Raw genomic sequence first — 21,113 nt, forward strand, 5'->3', positions numbered from 1 at the left:
GCATTCCTCAAGTCAGTCACCTGGGAAAAAGCCCTTCAGACCATCCAGAAAGGAAATTCCTACCCTCTGCTGGACCTGCACATCCAAAGCCGAGGCTTAAGCAGTCCCTGAGGAATCAGCGATAGGCCCACACACGAGGCCGTTACTGGAAGGAGTAAATAAATTCTGCCATGTAACCCTACCTGCATGCAGCTCCTTCGTTGGCCAGCCTGACTCAGCGGTGAGTCAACCCATGTGTTCGCCGCAACTCTCAGTGGACAGATAGGACGTGTCTGCCGGGGCCCACCAGTTTGCATATCTGCCAGCAGGTGCCCACCACCCACCTGTGTGCCCACGGAGGGGGGGGCAGGGTACAGACAGAGGCCCAAGGTTGGGCTGGCCCCACACGGGGCTTCCGCCCCAGGCATCCCCTGCACACATAGTCATTCCTGGCCACGTGTTTATGACCTAGCATCAGTACAGCCCATCTGGGGCCCTGGGGCCATGCTCGATTATGTTTGTGTTGACTCAGTGTCTGCCAAAATCAGGTGAACCCCATGGCTGTGAACTGGACTGGACCGTGTTCTTCCCATCACACACATGAGTGTGTAAATGTTCCTTAGAAACTGAAATACAGTCTCATTTTAGAAAAAAAAAATTTTCCAATGCATGGTGATAGCATGAAGTTTAAAAACAAGCAAAATTTAGGTCTCAGAGACTTGGTTCCCCAATACTGCTGGTGGATGTGCGATTGCCAGGGCTGTGACTAAAGAGGAGAACACAGCTCCGGAGAGGGAGACTGGGTGAAGCAAGCAGCCTGGTGCAGCACCCCCTACTGGAGGAGGAGATAGCATTCATGGTGTTTGCTTCTGATGAGCTAAGGGACTTGAGCATTGGCATTCCTTGAAAGGCCATTTCTCTAAGCAGAAATCAACCCGAGTTCTGATCTTCCCTAATAGCATAACTACTCGGTGCACATTTAGGCAACTATAAAATAATGCCGGTTCCAAAGGCAGAGAAGCTGTGGCCAGACCAGCCTTTAATGAGCAACCCGGGGCCTGGCCAGGCTTTGAAGGATCTAGCATATTGAGATATTAGTTGAACCTCAAAAACAATAGGTGCCTGCGCCCTCTAAGTAGCTCATGTGTTACAGATCTGACAAGTCTCATTGATTTAAATGGCTGGAGCACTGCTTGGATTTTAATCTCCTTCACCCTTATACCAAGGAGGTCGCTGTTTAAACGCTTTTACTTAATAATGTAAACACCTGTCACACGCCAGGGGCAAAGCTATTAAGGAGAAGGATTATTTAAAGCAATGCTCCTGAATACAACATTGCTATTATTGTCTTATCCTCAGTTGCCAGGGCTTCTTTGTTAGGACCAGAGCCAATGACCAAGTCCCCTAGTGCTCTGTCCCCCGGAGAGACCTGCGGAGGGTTCCTTTAACCCACACACAGAATGAGCATCTGCTCACATGCTGTTGTCTGAAGGCCCCCAGACATCTGACCTGCAAAGACTCTTGCAGTCAAAGCATGTGTCTACCAAAGTCTGTCATTAAAATGAAAAGCTATTTTCATAAAGGAGTATTAGGCCATTATCCTGGTAGCTACAAGGTACTGGGAGTAAACTCTTTACAAGTAACATCTCTTTTATACCTGCAATGACTGCAATGATTTAGTGCTGTTGTCATCCCCATCATCTGAAGTACAGAATGGTTAAGTGACTTTCTCAAGGACACACAGTATTTAGCAGGAATACGATTAGAATCTAGGGCTGACTTAAAAGTACATACTTTCAAGGACTAAGCACTAGGCCACATTGTCTCTCACTCTCAAGGGTGCGTGAGTTTACCACATAACCTGGTGAGATGAAAGCCTAGGGGAATGGTTAGGAAGAAAGTAGAAAAGAATGAACCGGAACTTGGAGGGCTGCTGGGGAGGAAGAGCCTGAGGCTGGCCGCTAAGGCCTGGACTGGGGGCTTTGGAACAAAATATTGGCATCAGGAAGCCCAGGAGTTAGGACCAGGAGGGCAAAAGACCCTAAGACATTTAAGAAGATACCAACACGAAAGATGTAAGAGCACCTCCTCTAGTCCAGCTTAGAGGAGGGATGGCCCTGCTCCCTACACTCTGTTATTTTTCCCAAAATGCCTAATTGGGGAGACAGAGCTGAGGCCAATGCACAAGCCCCTCCCCACCCTTACCTGCCCATGTCTTCTGATTGCTCAACATAACGCTGGTCTTAGCAAAACCCAGGTCACCCTGGACCCTGCCAAGAGCACCCAAAGTCCTGATGCTATCTAACCAACTGTGGGTTAGTGACATTGGCCCTAGAGAGGAGGGCAAGCTCATGTGACAGCACAGATCCCAACAGACCTTTATCCAAGTTACTTACCAGATATTGGCATGGCTTATCAACACCACTCCTCCACAAACTTATCTTACTGATGAAAGCCAATCCTTTTGGCTTACTTTCAGCACCCAAATTCAACAGCACGTTGGTGAACATTTATAATGATACAGAACAAGAAGAGAGAAAATGGTTCATTCAACAAATATTTATTGAACATCTTTTATAAACTAAGCACTGCCCTTGGTACCAGAGATAAAGCAGAAAATAGTGTCATCAATGTGCCCTCCCCATGTGGAGCTTTCAGTTGTGTAGGAGACAGAAAGCAAATCAGTAAAAGGGGGGAAATAATGTTATGTTTTGAAAGAAAATAATCAGAGTATTGTTTCTCCAGGAGTAGTGCCCAAACCAGCAGCATCACCATCACCCAAGAACTTGTTAAAACACAGATCCTCATGCCTCTCCCCAGACCTACTGAATCAAAAGCTCCGGGCATGGACCCCAGCAATCTGTGTCAGAGGGGATTCTGATCTGTGCTAAGGTTCCACTGGGATAGAAAGTAAGCGTGGGGAGGGGAGCATCTTTAGATAAAATGATCAGGATAGGCCTTTGTGGTAGCCTGAGACCTGAGAGATGAAAAAGAAACATGCCATGCAGAAGCCAAGAGAAAAAAAATTCCAGGCACAGAACAGCAGATGCAAAGTCCCTGTGGCGGGGGGGAAAACTTGTTATGGTCAAGTAACAGAAAGGAGAAAAGTACAACCAGAGCATAATTATTAAAGGAAGCTGATAAGAACAGAGGCTAGCTCCTGCAAGGAATTATAGACCTCAGTAAAAAGCATAAATTCAAAACTGACATAAATGCTCTAATGAAAGAAGCTTGCTCCTATGTTGTAAAGCATGAGTCTAACCCACACTGAGGGTCGGAGAGGGATTCCCAGAGGTAATAATTTTTGAGATAATCAATGACAAATACAAGATTACTAAGGAACCATCATGTGCAAAGGCCCTGAGACAGGAAAGATCATGACACTGTCAGGAAAAATTATAAAAGACTTTATTTTTTTTTTATTTTTTTTTAATAATGATTTTTTATTATATTATGTTAGTCACCATACAGTACATCCCCGGTTTTCGATGTAAGGCTCGATGATTCATTAGTTGAATATAAAACCCACCACACCATGCAATACGTGCCCTCCCCACTACCCATCACCGGTCTATCCCACTCCCCCAGCTGGTTCTTTGAGAGAATCAATAAAATTGACAGACCACTGGCAAGACTTATCCAAAAGAAAAGAGAAAGGACCCAGATTATTAAAATTATGAATGAAAAAGGAGAGGTCACGACGAACACCATTGAAATTGGAAGGATTATTAGAAATTTTTATCAACAGCTATATGCCAATAAACTAAGCAATCTGGAAGAGATGGAATCCTTCCTGGAAACCTATAAACTACCAAGATTGAAACCGGAAGAAATTGATTCCTTAAACAGGCCAATTAATTATGAAGAAATTGAGTCAGTGATAAACAACCTTCCAAATAACAAAACTCCAGGCCCGGACGGTTTTCCTGGGGAATTCTACCAAACATTCAAAGAAGAAATAATACCTATTCTCCTAAAGCTATTTCAAAAAATAGAAACAGAAGGAAAGCTACCAAACTCATTCTATGAGGCCAATATTACCTTGATCCCCAAACCAGGCAAAGACCCCCTCAAAAAGGAGAATTACAGACCGATTTCCCTAATGAATATGGACGCCAAAATCCTCAACAAGATACTTGCTAATAGAATCCAACAGTACATTAAAAGGATTATCCATCACGATCAAGTGGGATTCATACCTGGGATGCAAGCGTGGTTCAATATTCGCAAATCAATCAGCGTGATACATCATATCAACAAGAAAAGACTCAGGAACCATATGATCCTCTCAATCGATGCCGAAAAAGCATTTGACAAAATACAGCATCCTTTCCTGATTAAAACCCTTCAGAGTGTAGGAATAGAAGGTACATTTCTCAATCTCATAAAAGCCATCTATGAAAAGCCTACTGCAAATATTATTCTCAATGGGGAAAAGCTGGAAGCCTTTCCCTTAAGATCAGGAACTCGACAAGGATGCCCACTCTCGCCACTATTATTCAACATAGTACTAGAAGTCCTTGCAACAGCAATCAGACGACAAAAAGGGATCAAAGGTATTCAAATCGGCAAAGAAGAAGTCAAAATGTCTCTCTTCGCAGATGACATGATACTCTATATGGAAAACCCAAAAGAAGCCACTCCCAAACTATTAGAAGTTATAGAGCAATTCAGTAACGTGGCGGGATACAAAATCAATGCTCAGAAATCAGTTGCATTTCTATACACGAATAACGAGACCGAAGAAAGAGAAATTAGGGAATCCATCCCATTTACAATAGCACCAAAAACCATACGTTACCTTGGAATTAACTTAACCAGAGACGTAAAGGACCTATATTCTAGAAACTATAAATCACTCTTGAAAGACATTGAGGAAGACATAAAAAGATGGAAAGATATTCCATGCTCATGGATTGGAAGAATTAACATAGTTAAAATGTCCATGCTACCCAGAGCAATCTACACTTTCAATGCTATCCCGATCAAAATACCGAGAACGTTTTTCAAAGAACTGGAACAAATAGTCCTTAAATTTGTATGGAACCAGAAAAGACCCCGAATCTCCAAGGAACTGTTGAAAAGGAAAAACAAAGCTGGGGGCATCACAATGCCGGATTTCGAGCTGTACTACAAAGCTGTGATCACAAAGACAGCATGGTACTGGCACAAAAACAGACACATAGACCAATGGAACAGAATAGAGAGCCCAGAAATGGACCCTCAGCTCTTTGGGCAACTAATATTTGATAAAGCAGGAAAAAACATCCGGTGGGAAAAAGACAGTCTCTTCAATAAATGGTGCTGGGAAAATTGGACAGCTACATGCAAAAGAATGAAACTTGACCACTCTCTCACACCATACACAAAAATAAACTCCAAATGGATGAAAGACCTCGATGTGAGACAGGAATCCATCAAAATTCTAGAGGAGAACATAGGCAGCAACCTCTACGACATCGGCCAAAGCAACCTTTTTCATGATACATCCCCAAAGGCAAGAGAAACAAAAGACAAAATGAATTTATGGGACTTCATCAAGATTAAAAGTTTCTGCACAGCCAAGGAAACAGTCAGAAAAACTAAGAGGCAGCCCACGGAATGGGAGAAGATATTTGCAAATGACACTACAGATAAAAGACTTTAAAATAGGCAAAAATGAGTACTGAATATTCTAACACACCCTTCCTAGTTATCTGTGCCTTCATTATCTTTGACCTATTTGATAGCTATGGCAAATTGTAGAAAACTAAGAGTAACGCCCATGACTCTTGTCCAGAAAAATGCAAATTAATTTTGCCCAATGTGCAATTGATTATTGCCCTATGAAAATGGCTAGCTTTGCCTCTATTAACTAATTCATTTCAGCATTTCCGGATTGTCTGTATATATGTGTCTCTGTGGGTGGTGAATTCTCTTTTGAACCAGTTGTGACATCTTATTGGTTCTCTCATTAATCAGTGAGTTTAAAAAAAAAACCTTTGATTGGGGTGCCTGGGTGGCTCAGTCGTTATGTGTCTGCCTTCGGCTCAGGGCGTGATCCCAGGGTCCTGGGATCAAGCCCCGCATTGGGCTCCCTGCTCCACTGGGAGCCTACTTCTTCCTCTCCCACTCCCGTTGCTTGTGTTCCCTCTGTCACTGGCTGTCTCTCTCTCTGTCAAATAAATAAATAAAATCTTTAAAAAAAAAAAAAAACCTTTGATAGGGGCATCTGGATGGCTCAGTCAATTAAACGTCCAACTCCTTTTTTTTTAAGATTGATTGATTGATTTTAGGGAGAGAGAGTCTTCAGCAGACTCCACACTGAGCAGCACTGATTGTGGCACCAAGCATGGAGCCTGACGAGGGGTTCCATCTCAGGACCCTGAGATCACAACCTGAGCCAAAACCAAGAGTCGGACACTTAACCAACTGCGCCACCCAGGTACCCCAAACATCCAACTCTTGATTTCAGCTCAGGTCGTGATCTCAGGATTGTGAGATCAAGCCCGGTGTCAGGCTCCGAGGAGGGCATGAAGCTTGCTTAAGATTCTCACTCTCTCTCCCTCTGCCTCTGCTCCTCACAACCCCCCCCAAAAAATAAACCCACTTGACACATGTTTATTTTACGTTTGTATAAGAGTTATGATTTTCTCTCTTTTAGAAATGATTTTTTTAACAACAGGCTAGTGTGGTAGTGAGCTGCAAAATAACGTAGAGGACACCCAGTTAAATCTGAATTCAGATAAACAGGAATTTCTTTGCATAAATGTGTCCCAAATATCACATGGGACATATTCATGCTTTAAAAAAAAAGTATTCATTGTTTATTGGACGTGCAAACTTAGCTGGGCGTCTTGTACTTTTATTTGCTAAATCTGAACACAAGGTAGTGTGGTCACTGCTGACAGTGCCCCCACAGCAGCCCCTATTTGGCCCCAGGGTTGGGAACAGAAAGAAACACCATTCATTCAATCTTTGACTTCTGCTCAGAGGCTACATCAATGCATCTTAGAACATACACGGTAGGATTCCATCCTGTTTCAGATTTCACACACCCTCACCCCATCCAAAATTGCCTGTTTCTTCCCCAGTGAGGATTCACTGCTTTAGTCTGAAGCTCTTCTGTATTCAAGCTACCTATTAAAATGCAAATATCCCCCCATGAGGCTATCCTAACATGGGCTAACATTTGAACAAGAATCGGCTGACAGGACAGGATATACAAACCGAGCACTTGATGGGAGGCAGAACAGCAGGTTGGGAAAGGGTGGAGAGGACAGGCAGGAAGGAGACCCCAGAGAGGAGGAAGATATGCTGGAGACCTGGGGTCATGTTTGAGTCCTCAGATCAACCTTGCGAGCGAAGTCTTTAATATAAGATCTGGGAAAGGATCGTTTCAAATTTGAGGCCAAATGCTCTTGTTATTTCCCCTGCTTTTCCCAAAATGGGATATAAGACACCTCCAAAAGGCCTATCTTCGTGGTAATATATTTTCGACGCAGTGGGCATCCCCACAGGCTGGCAATAGAAAACACCTGTGAAATGGATAACCCCACACAGACTCATAAAATGCAGTTCCAATCACCAGCAGGACTTCAATCACACTCTCCTGAGCCCCGTTAGGTCTCAGAGGAATTATTATCACATTCTGCATGCAGAGGACAATGAATGGGCCTAGCTCTCCCTGGAATGGAGGAGTGGGAGCCTGGAAGACAGATTCTCTCCAGACTGAATAAATACTGGGGGGCCTGGGGGGAGGATCACTATCCCCAAGAAGCATCCATCCCTTTTTAAGCAAGGGCTGCGCACACCAACTTCGGTTCCCAACTTCTGTAATATTTCTCTGTTATAAATTGGGCAGCACAGCATGTGGTCAAGGAGCCATTACAAGCCCTCTCAAATGAGATTTTTTTCCCAGGGACTTAATTTCTTACAATGTTGGAGCAATTGTTCTCTTGGAAAGTAGGACAGGCTCTCTTTCAGCCTGACAGACAAAAACAAAACTAAACCGAACATAAAAGCAAAGTCTCTGAAAGGGATAATGCACAAGCAGGCTTCCTTCTGAGCACCTGGAGGCCCCTCCCTCCCCAGCTGAAGCTGCTAGATCACTCTAATGAGAACAGATGGCACCTGTCGGGAGATGGGCTCCACATTACATGCTTCCTATGTCCTCCTCCCGAAACCCGATTTTCGCAGATTTGGAGCCAGTTGTTTAAGTGGTAGCCTAGTCGTGTGCCAGGAAAGTAGGATGTTAATATGCACTAATACATCGCTGCTGACTTTTGGAGAGCTCAAGGTACTTCATAGCAGAGGGGGTGAAGACTTCAGGAGGCCCAGCTTCAAGGACAGAAGAAAAGGTTGCCATGAACAGCCCACAGGAGGTGACTCATCTCGTCATTGGCCAAGGAGAAATTACACCCTGACCCCCACCCCAAGATTCCAGTGACCTAGTGCCACCACATGACTGGAGCAGGGAACAGTCCAGGTGCAGGGTGTGGAGTGTGGTAGGGCAAAGATTCCACAGGGGGGCTAGGAAGCTCATTTTAGGTAGAAGAGGCTAGGCTGAACCTCAGCCTGGTACCTCTACTTGACCCCACCCTCACCCCTGCAAGTGGAGAAGTCACCGTATCCTTGCCTTTTCAGGTTTCGGCAAGTGGGTCAGGGGTGACCTTAGAAGGTGTATCCACAAAATGAAGGCAGAGAGAGAGGTTTCCAGAGCAGCAAGCTCCTGCATTATAAACTCTACTTTTCACAAAAGGTGTTTCATTGTCGTCATAATTGCCAAATTTAAATTACTTCTATTTTCAGGTCTCAGGAAGCCATAAAGAGAGAGAGGAGAGATTTTCACGGTGAGAAATGAGAAATGATGAGGGGAAGAGGGCGGCCTGTGGAGAAGAGACTTAAAGAGGAAAAATGTTTCTGGAGTCAGCTGCGGCCGAGGCGTCTGGAAAGCAGGGAGAAGCAGCAACGGGTGAGTGGACAGGGAAAGGGGCAAAGGAGAGAGTCTGGACATCGAGCTGTGAATCAGGTCAGAGGTAAGGCCCAAATGAAGTTCTAAGAAGGAATTTTTCAGTCGGGGTCATTGAGAATGAATATGAAAATGAGTGTAGAAACTGAAATCATGTTGCTCTGTGTGCCTGTGAGCAATGTTCACCAAGGATGGGGATTGAATCCTCAGAGTTCTAGATTTCTTCTGTGTCTTTAAAAAAAAAATACTAAAGCAAAAAACAGGAGTCATTGGAGAAATGACAATGATAACCACTGGACCCTCTCTATGCACCCAGGGTACAGGTTATATTGTGATTTATAATAAGAAATACATATTTGGTCTTGTTCCTGTTTCTGGCACAGAGCTTCTAAAACCCTAGGAATTTCTTAAGTGATAAGAGTGATCAAGGTTTCTTTTGTAACATTAATGTGATGGCTTCTGGAATGCCACCTAAGGATGGGCCTGGTTGGCAGAGGAACCAAGCTGGTGCAGAAAGGATTGGAAGCTTTAGTCCAGCCCCCCTGGCGTCTGGGGAGAGGAGAAGTAGTGGAGCTTGGCTCAATCCCCAGTGGCCAATGAGTTAATTGGTCATGCCTGTGGAATGAAGCCTCCATAAATCCCAGAAGGATAGGGTTTGGAGCCTGCAGGCTTGTGAACACGTGGAGATTCAGGAAGAGTAGAAGCCCCACACCTCTTCCCCACCCCTTGCCCTGGGCATCTCTTCCATCTGGCCATTCCTTTTATAATAAAACAGTCACTTAGGAAGTAAAATGTTTCTCTGAGTTCTGTGAGCTGCTGTACCAATTTAATCAAATGCAAAGAGGAGGTCATGGGAACCTCTGATTTACAGCCAGTCAGTCAGAAGTACAGGTAACAACCTGCACGTGCGTCTGTCATGGGACCAAACCCCCCCAACCCGGGGCACAGGTGGCAGGAGTCTTATAGGACTGACCCCTTAACCTGTGGAATCTGATGCTATCTCCAGGTAGATAGTGTCAGAATTAAGCTGAATTCTTGGACACCCTCCTGGTGTCCAACAATTTCTTGGTGTTCTGCGGGAGGCCTCCCACCCCGTCCCCCCCACCACACACACAGTCGTGCACACACACACTGGAATTGGGTCCAGGAATCTAAAACAGTACACCTGTCAACAAAGACTGAAATCCCTTTCCCTTTTATTGTTCTTATATTAGCTATGAGTGTGTGTGTGTGTGTGTGTGTGTGTGTGTGTGTACATTTCTCAATAACTTTAAAGACTTTGTGCAGGGGTGGACTCCACTTTCGTTTCTAAATAGATAATCCCTCTCATATTCAGAAACATAAAAATTGATTACCTATTCGTAATTGGGGCTGATAACTCTCTTTGATTGAGTACCTATTACATGTACACACATTATATAATGTAATTTTTACAAAAACCCCTCTGACTGGGCATTATTCTCCCAGTTTACAAATGAAGGAACTGAGCCTCTGGGTATTAAATAAATTGCCCAAGTTTACCAGTATGGATTAAATGTTTGTGTCCCCCCCCAAATTCATATGTTGAAGCCCTTAACCCCCAATGTGATGATAGTAGGGGGTGAGAACTTTAGGGAATTCAGCATGAAGGTGAAGGCCTCATGAATGGAATTAGTACCCTCACAAGAAGAGCTAGGAGACAGCCACATGAGGGCTCAGCAAGAAGGCAGCCACCCCTGCAAAACAAGAGAGCTCTCATTAGGAACTGGATCAGCCCAACACCCTGGATCTCCCAGCCTCTAGAACTGTAAGAAATAAATGTCTATTGTTTAAGCCACCTAGTCTTTAATAGCATTTTAAGCTGACTTACATAGTCACACACCCAGTAAATACTGGAGCAAAGACTTGGTACAAAGTCAGTACTCTTCCTACCAACACCAGGCTGCATCTCAGCAGCAACTTTGCTCGACCCAACTCAGCTGGACATGACAACCACTGTCAATTCCTTGTATTTGTGTGTCTCGTAGAGTTAACAAAGCACTTTCACATCTAGCAGTTAATTTAAAGTGTGCTGCAAAAAGTAGGGTCTGGAATCTTTAGACTTCAAATCCTAGCTCCTAATACCCCGTGCACAGACCCATCATTGCATGTTATTTCTAACAGAAACAAACCAGCGAAACAAACTTTAATAACATGCAGTGTTGCTGAAGATTGTCTTACACCTGGCTGAACATGCCATGAGGCATGAACTTTCTGGACGATAATTTAGTAATAAAAGTTTTAAAAAAACACATTCTTTGATCCAGTAACTCTGCTTCTAGTACTGTCTTAAGAAAAGGCTGAAGAATGCACAGAAAGATTAATAAAAAGGATATTCATCACAAGATAGTAAGAGTCAAAATTTGGAAATAGCCTGTAAGTCCAAAAAATCATTAATTGGATAGATTATAGTATATAACAGAATACCATACATCCACTACATATCAGGTCATCAAAGAATACATAAAGGTAGGTGGAACCGTTCCTAATACAGTTTAGGGGGAAAAGCAAGTCAGAAAACAGTACGTAAAGTATATGGTTCCCAATTTTGTTTTTAAAACATATCTACACATAAATGTGACCGAGCATAAAAGCACTTACTGTTATCAATGGTTGCCTCTGGATGAAAGTTATAGGTAACCTTTAATTTCCTTTATTTTTTTAAATCCTCTATACTGAACATGTATCTTTTCTAATCAGAGAGAAAGAAAATAGAATGTAATTTTTTATTTATAATATTTGTACAGTAAAGCCTCCCCGCTAATCACTTCTTTGCCAAGAGGCCCCAAACTCACATTCACACCACCCTTGGCCTCAGGTCCAGGTTGGAATTCAGGCCCCTCTGCATTATTATCACCATCCCTCCCATTGTTTTGCATTCACATATGAGACTTGCTCCTAGCATCCCTCCAGCATAGTTCCTTCTGTTTCTATACAGAGGTATAGAAATGGTAATTTGCTCTCTTAAAAACTGAATTTTCGGTTGAGAATTTTCAAGCTTGGCAAATACCAGGTCACAGTCCCTGTGATAACTAGCCTTACAGGAGATGTTTTCCCCAACCTGACTTGGAGCAAACAAAGAGATCATCACTTCACTTCTAAATAGCCTCTAACCAAGCAAACTAAATATTTCAACTGAAAAGGTTACTTAAGGTTTCGTGGTTTTTTTTATTGCGTGCACGCTCACACACACACACACACACACACACACACACACGTACCTGCCATATCTTTTGGGGGGAAGGAGTACAGGGAAAAATAACTAGGAGGCACTGTAATCAAGGATTTCATTTCTCCTCTCTCATTTCTTATCCTACCATCTTGTACTCTCTGACCAGCCAATCTCAAAAGGTTTCCAGAGGTGCCTGGGTGGCGCCTTTGCTTAAGCATCTGACTCTTGATTTCACCTCAGGTCATGATCTCAAGGGATCGAGCCCCATGTCAGGCTCCTCACTCAGCAGGGAGTCTTCTTGAGATTCTCATTCTCTCTCTCTCTCTCTCTCTCTCTCTCTCTCTCTCTCATAAATAAATAAATCTTTAAAACAATAAAGATAAAATAAGTTTCCAACCTGTCATGCTGTCCACACTTTGGGACTTCCACACTTTACCAGTCCCTCAAATTGACCTATTAACTGCTACACATCCTCAGGATCTCAGTTTAAACACCCATGTTCCAACAAGCCCTTTTTGACCCTCCAAGACTGGGTCAAGCAGCCTGTATCACTCTGACTGCTCTTTATTAAAATTGCCTCTTTCACTTGTCAATATCTCCACCTGGACCCTAAGCATCTGTAAGGCAGGGACTGTCTCTTGTCCACCTCTGTTTCTCTGGCATGTAGTGTGGTGTCCGGCACCAAGTAGTCCCTCAATAAATACTGGCTGAATGAATAAAGGTATCATGTCCCCCACCCCCACCCAATCCCTAGCAGTTCTTGCTCCACACAGAACAGCCATTGATAGGACCACTGTGTCTCCCACTGTGTCCACAAATGATGTATTTTAGTTACTCCTGGAGGTCTAGCTCCAGGCATGGAAGCTTTGGAAACTGCTGGTTATGATGCTTGGGGTCAGAAAAACTTGCACAACTGGAGTGCGTGATCCTATATCCACATCTGTCTGTCAGACTGTTTAAAAAGGAATTCATCCCTTTAAAGCAAAGTTCATCCTACCTACTACATTGACTACAGGAGTAGAGGACTGGCAGGGTAGTGGCCCTGGTAGAGGTCGACTCTTGATGTTTTAAGTGCTGACCGCATTGCCACTGAATGCTGATAGTTAGGCATTTTTAACAAGAACTGATTCAGTGGGTGTGAGTTTGCAAATGTGCTACTTTAATGGCTACTCATATTAACTCTGTATAAAAAGGTCCCGTTATGTCTCCATCTAGTCTTGTGTTTATTTAGTGATCAGTGTTAGGATGAGTAATAAGCCCCTTAGCTTTGTGACAGATTGTTCTTTAAACACCAGACCAATCAGCACGCTGCCCTTGAACTCCTGCTAAGCAGAGAAGATTCCTAGGGAGTAAGTCCTCAGCCCCACGGGAGTTTGTAAAATGTGAATTGGAGGTCGGTGACAGCATAAACAAATCTGAAGATAGCTCTTGTGAAAAATCTGCTCTGCAGTGTAGAACCCACTTCTGCTAGAGCTGGTTGAGACCTTCCATGGGCCCCAGAGCCCTCCCACTGAGACTAGCGGGGAGGTAGGAAGAAATGTGGATTTAGCTCTTGCAGCTGACTTGGAAATACCAAGTTTGGATACAAGTAATTCTTTGTAGGGTTTTTTTTTTTTTAATCCCAGGCTGTTTTTCTATACCTCTGAAGAGACAGAAATAGATAAGATACTCTGACCTTTATTTTATTGATGGAGAAAGCAAAGTATAGAGAAATTGATGGCTTGACCCATGTGGAAGGTGTTACTTGATAATTCGGTAACGACGCTTAGGATTCTGGAGCCTAGAACATGTCCTCACCACTTGTTCATGTGTCTGACACAGTGCCTGGCACATAACACATAGGCATACAATAAATATTGTTGAAGGAAGGAAGGAAGGAAGGAAGGAAGGAAGGAAGGAAGGAAGGAAGGAAGGAAGGAAGGAATCAACAAAACAAATGTCCCTCAAACTTGAGTAATATAAGGACTTCTTTTGGAGAAATAATAGCCTCTCGACCCCAAAGATTATCTACAAAACCTCAATTTAAGCTCATTCTTATTCTTTGAAATAGCTCTCAGTAGCAAATTATCATTGCAAAATATAATTTCAGTCCTTATAGTTAATAAAAATACTTTATTATTATTGGGAAAAAAACACAGTTTTTTAAAGTTCTCATAGAATTCATAGATCTCATTTAATACCAGCCAACCTCATTTGGAGAGAAGCTACTAGATTATAAGCCCTTGAAGAAGGGCAGGTCTGAATGTTGTCCTTTCTGATATCCTCAGCACCTTCACCTGGTAGTTTTTCTCCCACTATTTGACAGTGATGAGGGTGGCATGATTGTGGCCAACCTCCACCCTCAGTAGGAAAGGACAGCTGCCAGTGCCAGCCAGGGAGTACCAAGCAGAACAGCAGAGCTTTGGAGAATGATGCTTGAATGCACTGCAGCTAAGCAGAGCTCAAGTCCCACTGGGTGTTCAGAGATGGTGTCACAGGAAGGGGGAATGTTACCTGGTCCTGGAAACATGAAAAGGACTTGGTGACACAGAGAAGAGGGAGGAGGGCTTTAGCCATGGAGAAAAGGGAGTCTTTTCCTTTCCTGCTGNTGTGCGCTCTTCTTGTAAATTGGATTTACCGACAAAGACAGGCCCTGAGGACATCATAAGTCCTGCCCAAACCTCAAAGGACTGCATGGCTTTTGGGTAGTGTCCAGACAGGACATAATAGAAAGATAATTAAAAATCTAGGGGCGCCTGGGTGGCGCTGTCAGTTAAGACTCCGACTCTTGGTTTTGGCTCAGGTCATGATCTCAGGGTTATAAGACTGAGCCCCCTATCAGCTCCACACTCAGTGGGCAGTCAGCTTGCAATTCTCTCTCCCTCTCCCCCTCCCCCTGTGATCGCTCTTGCTCTCTCGCCCTCTCTCTCTCTCTCTCTCAAATAAGTAAATCTTTAAAAAAAAATCTAAAGAGGAGGTGCCTGGGTGGCTCAGTCGGTTAACTATCTGCCTCCCACTCAGGTCATGATCCCAGGGTCCTAGAACTGAGTCCCACTCAGGCTCCCTGCTCAGTGAGGGGCCTGCTTCTTCCTCTCCCTCTGCTGCTCCCCCTGCTTGTACAGTCTCCCCTACTCTCTCTCTCTCTTTCTCTCTGTCAAATAAATAAATAAAATCTTTTTTAAAAATCTAAAGAAACTGTTACTTCTCAGTGAAAAAATCATCCAAGAGAGCTGGAGGAAAATTCTTCTTTTCTACCACTTTGTCTTCCTTCTCCCCACTTCTGAGTATAAAAGTGATTTTGGGCCACCCAGATCCTGTTCTTCTCAAAATCTGAAGTCTGTCTTCTAGGCTCTGAAACTTGCCTGTCTATGTTTTCCCATGTGTCTTAATGCACATCCCCACACCCCTGCACAGGGGGTCCTTGAAGTCAACTATTGTGTCTTTTTGGTATGTATTTCCATATCCTACTGCTAAATCATACCCAGGCATTCCATAAATGTTTGCTAAAAGAGTACTGTTTGGCCAAATAAGTACCCAGAGTTATCCTATTGCTCTATCTCTTCTCCCACATCAAAATGAACTCCTAGCAAAGGAGCTGATCATTTCAGCCACCAACACCACTTAGTATGTTGCCCTGCCCAGTAGCATTTTAAATCCCATGTAAATCAAATTTTTTCACAGATTTGGAGACAGGTTCAAATAGGAGTGTTCTTTGTTTCTAAGCAAATAGGGATATCTTCTTAGGGCTGACCTGGAAGCCAGCTCTTATCAAAAAAGATGAAGTAAAATTTTGGCATACTCACAGAAGGGTGGTAAAGTTGGTCCTATGATAACAGATTTGAGCTACAAAGAGCTGCCTTAAAAAAAAAAAAGAAAAAAAGAAAAAAGCTACAGTCTACTCTAGCAACACTTATTAAGATGAGATTTAACCAAAGACTATAAAATCTTAAATGGTAGATAATAAGGTCAAGCCAAGTTCCTATTTTCAGCTCAGAACAGATGACAAGACAGGAGGACATAAATGGAAATTAAAAGAAAAGGGATTCAGAACAGATCAGAAGGTCACCAAAAATAATCAATGGCTGAAATGACTTTCTGGACTCATTCACTTGTACAGAAAATATTGGGTCATTGAAAAAGTAATGAGATGATATTCTTGGGAAATGGAATAGTTAAAATGAATGAGTCCAGATAGGCCCAGAGACTTTAATCATTCTGAAAAGAAACACTTGCTGAGACACTCTCTCCTAAACCAAGTTGAAATTTCATTCTAGGGAGACAACTAGGTGTAAGGTAAGAAGACTTCGCTTTTCACATTCCATGAGTATTTGCAGTTCCTTCAAAGTTATAATGGTATTGAATATCAAGGGGCCTTTTATGAGTGGTGTCTCCTGCAGGATCCTAAGAAAAAAAATGAGCAAGACAACCACTAAAGACATGGAGCCTTGGAGTTCATTCTCAGCTGGGCTCCCATCCAAAGTGGAAATCTCTGTGTACACACAAATCACACATCTGCCAATGGATGGTTCCAGGGCCAGGACAATGCCGAGGCAACCTTCTCAGCTATTGGGCAGCTCTAATTGTTGGACAGCTGAAATTGTTGGACAGCAGGGTTTGCCCTTCCTAGAGTTTACCCAGTGGGCAGCTCCTTTGGATCTCTACACCACATGTGTCTACTTCTGCTTCTAAATGGTAACTAGCAAATGTTTAAATGCAGCGCAAGCTAAGCTTTCTCTTTTCTAAGCTAAATATCCCCATTTCCTTCATATGACATGTTTTCCAGACTCTTGCCTCTGGACCACCATCTTTGGAAAGACTGTTAATGTTCAATCATGCACACTCATATGAACACATACACACACAACACACAATCTTAGAATCTTAGAGTGGAATGCTCCAAACTGAGCATGTGTCCCCAGATGAAACTGAGCAGTGAGTCAACTACCTTCTTTGATCTAGAAATGCCTACTCTGTTAACACAGCCAAATAGTGGTAGTAGTAGCTACTATTCATTGCAGCCTACAACATGCCAGGTACTGGACTAGCCACTTTGCATGTGTTATTTCTAATCATAACCACAGCCGATTCTAATATTCCCATTTTATAGATGAAAAAATTAAAACTCAGAAAGCAAAAAAACTTGGTCAAGTTCACAGAACTAGGAAATAACTAAGCAAGGATTCAAATTCAGCCCTGTTTGACTTCAAAGCTATCATTCTTCCTAAAATGCTAGACTGCCTAATATTTTCTTAATAACTACTTCCTGGCTCTTTCATTAAAACTTGTGATCAAGGGGCACCTGGATGGCTCATTTGGTTAAGCGTCTGGCTCTTGGTTTTGACTCAGGTCATGATCTCAGGGTGGTGAGATCAAGCCCCAAGTCAGACTTCATGCTAGGCATAGAGCCTGCTTAAGATTCTCTTTCTCCATCTCCCCCTGCCCCTCCTCCTCCCTGCTCTCTCTCTCCCTCTCGCTCTCTCTCTATCTCCCTCTCGCCTCTCCCTCTCTCCCTCTCTCTGTCTCCCTCTCCCTCTCTCTAAAAAACAAAACAAAACAAAGCAAAAAAACTTGTGATCAAGCCCCAGGAGCTGGTCAAGGCCATGGCCAGGGGCCAGATGCTGTTGGTGGGTGCAGGTGGCATTGGCTGTGAGCTCCTCAAGAACCACATGCTCACCAGCTTCTTCCATTTCGACCTGATTGATCTGGGTGCTATCGATGTCAACAACCTCAACAGGCAGTTTTTGTTTAAAAAAAAAAAAAGTTGGAAGATCAAAGATCCAGGTTGCCAAAGAAAGTGTACTACAGTTTTACCTGACAGCATCATGAACCCTGACTATAATGTGGGATTTTTTTCAACAATTTATAATGGTTATGAATTCTTTAGACAACAGAGCTGCCCACAGCCAAGCTAATAGGATGTGTCTGGCTGCTGATATTCCTTTTACTGAGATTGGGACTGCTGGTTACCTTGGGCAAATAAGGACCAAAAAGGGTGTAACTGAGTGGTATGACTGTCATCCCAAGCCTACCCAGAGAACTTTTTTTCCTGGCTGTACTATTTGCAATACGCCTTCAGAACCTATTCATTGCATCATTTGGGCAAAGTATTTGTTCAACCAGTTGTTTGGAGAAGATGCTGATCAAGAAGTAACCCCTAACAGAGCTGACCTGAAGCTTCCTGGAAACCAGTGGGAGCTGAAGCCAGAGCCAAAGCATCTAATGAAGATGGTGACATTAAACATATTTCCACTAAGGAATGCGCTATGATCTGGTTAAACTTTTTATGCTTTCGAAAGACAATATCCAGTATCTGTTGACAGGGAACAAACTATGGTGGAAAAGGAAGCCTCCGTTGGACTGGGCGAAGTACAAAGTCAAGGAGAAGAAACCAAGGCATCAGATCAACAAAATGAACCCCAGTTAGGTCTGAAAGACCAGCAGGTTCTAGATGTAAAGAGCTATGCACATCTTTTTTCAAAGAGCACTGAGACTGCAAGCGTTCATTTAGCAGAAAAAGAGATGGGGCTGAGCTCATATGGGGCAAGGATGACCCACGTGCAATGCTTTTTGTCACCTCTGCTGCAAACCTCAGGATGCATATTTTCAGTTTGACTCTGAGGAGCAGATTTGATATAAAATCAATGGCAGGGGACATTATTCCTGCCATCGCTACAATTAATGCAGTGATTGCTGGGTTAATAGTAGTAGAAGAATTAAAGACTTTATCAGGAAAAATAGACCAGTGTAGAACAATTTGGTTGAATAAACAAACAAACCCAAGAAAGAAGTTTCTTGTGCCTTGTGCACCAGATCCTCCCAACCCTAATTGTTACATTATGTGCCAGCAAGCCAGAGGTGACTATTGTCACATTAGAGGATAAGAAATGAAAGAAAATTTTGCTATTGAAGCAGCAGATTTCCAAATTGAATGTGCGAGAGGAATAATCCTAATATCTTCAGAAGAGGGTGAGACAGGAGCCTGCTTCAAGAAGATGACTTCCTTCAGGACTATGCTTCGTTGATCAATGTCCTTCATAGTGAGGACCTTCGGAAGGATGTTGAATTTGAAGTTGTTGGTGATGCCCCCAGAAACAGTGGGCCCAAACAAGCTGAAGATGCTGCCAAAAGCATAACCAATGGCAGTGACAATGGAGCTCAGCCTTCCACATCCACTGCGCAAGACTAAGATGATGTGCTCATGGTTGATTCAGATGAGGAAGGTCCTTCAGATAATGCTGACGTCAGTGAAGAAGAGAGAAGTTGAGAGAGGAAATTGGATGAGAAAGAGAATATCAGTGCAGAGAGGTCACGTACTGAACAGACAGAAGAGCCTGATGATGTTATAGCTTTAGATTGAACAGAAATGCCTCCAAACAGACCCCTCTTACTGCAGTAGGTCATCTGGGCAGAACCAGGTTATCTGTCATGCCCTTTGTTCCAAAGGGGAAAAAATCGACACCAGTGACTTGAAGATGATTCCACTCGCTTTGAAAAAGCATTCATTTTGCTAGAACAATTAGAAACAATGCAATATGCTGTACTGAAAGTAGGAATAGAGTTTTAAAACCCTTTGAACAAAGTGTGTGCATAACCAGTCATTAGATGAAACAACACAATGCATGTTGCCTTTTTAATGTAAATACCCTTAGTATCATTTAACAGTTTTAAAATATTGTAGTTTAGTAAAGTTGATACCTGGTTAAAAATAGTATGCCTTAATTTTTGGTTAGAAGAATTCTTTTGAGCCTCAATCTAACCATTTCCATATTCTTAACTGACTGAAACAGATTCAAAGAAGTATCAAGTGCGATGCACTGAAACTTGTTTTTAAATGTTAACTGACACTATGTATATTCATATAAGACAATGTTAGTTTACTCAAGTTTTCAGTTTGTGCTGCCTGATATGTCTGTGTACAAAGCCATTTTTTGTGTATTGTTATAGTTTCAGGTTATTTGTATTTGATGTTTCATAAAACTCAATTATGACTACATTGTACTTATGAACCAAATAAATGGCATCTGCATACTTGTTAAAAAAAAAAAAAAACCTTCTGATCAACCCCACACATCTTGCACTTAAAGATTTGCAACCAGCAGGGAGTAAGTTACTTCATAAGGTAGTGGCATTCATCAAAGGCATGCTGGGAGGGGCGCCTGGGTGGCATAGCGGTTAAGCGTCTGCCTTTGGCTCAGGGCGTGATCCCGGAGTTCTGGGATCGAGCCCCACGTCAGGCTCTTCCTCTATGAGCCTGCTTCTTCCTCTCCCACTCCCCCTGCTTGTGTTCCCTCTCTCGCTGGCTGTCTCTCTCTCTGTCGAATAAATAAATAAAATCTTTAAAAAAAAAAAAAAGGCATGCTGGGAGAAAGGAAATGGATCCAGGCTGGGAGGGACACAAGGCTGTGTGGGCAGAGCTGTGGCACCAGTATAGGCCATCAGTTGTCCAAACCCTAATCCAAGCAGACACATAGCCAATGCAGCCCATCTCCAGGGGCCTCACAGAGACCTGTGGGAAGGCAAGAGCAGGGATATGGCATCAGAGATATAAAATATTGACCATGAGAATGTCAAGCTAATCCAAGGTGCTACATGGAATTCTGCCTCCACCAGGGCCTCAGAGAACAGTGTATAAAGTCATGAAGAGAACAAAACCAGACTTCGCCCCATGATCTAGAAAAGGGGTGAAAAATAGGAAAACTCTAAATATCCAAGAGGTTCAGACAGAAGGGAGCTAGGCCCAAGCTTGTAAAACTTGATCCCCCTCCTGTGCGGTAAAAGGTTAACTCTGCAGGCTTGGGGTGCTCGAACTCTGCACATTTCAAAGAAAGGACTCTCTTCTCCTGGGATGGAGCTCTCATGATCTCCCACTCAGTAGGGAACCTGCTTCTCTCTCTCTCTCCACCCCTCCCCCTGCTGGTGCCCACACATGCATGTGCTCTCTCTCTCTCAAATAAATAAATACAATCTTAAAAAGAAAGGAAGGAAGAAAGGAAGAAAAGAAAGGATTTGTCCTTA

General features: G+C 43.2%; 1 pseudogene; it reads left to right on the top strand.

Annotated features, from left to right (window-relative positions):
- The first annotated feature begins 17,653 nt into the window (after positions 1-17,653).
- LOC103672818 lies at positions 17,654-19,455 on the top strand (annotated as a pseudogene).
- Positions 19,456-21,113: the final 1,658 nt, after the last annotated feature.

This window comes from Ursus maritimus, unplaced genomic scaffold (genome assembly GCF_017311325.1).
Source record: "Ursus maritimus isolate PB19 unplaced genomic scaffold, ASM1731132v1 scaffold_8, whole genome shotgun sequence".
In the NCBI taxonomy this organism is placed as follows: domain Eukaryota; kingdom Metazoa; phylum Chordata; class Mammalia; order Carnivora; family Ursidae; genus Ursus; species Ursus maritimus.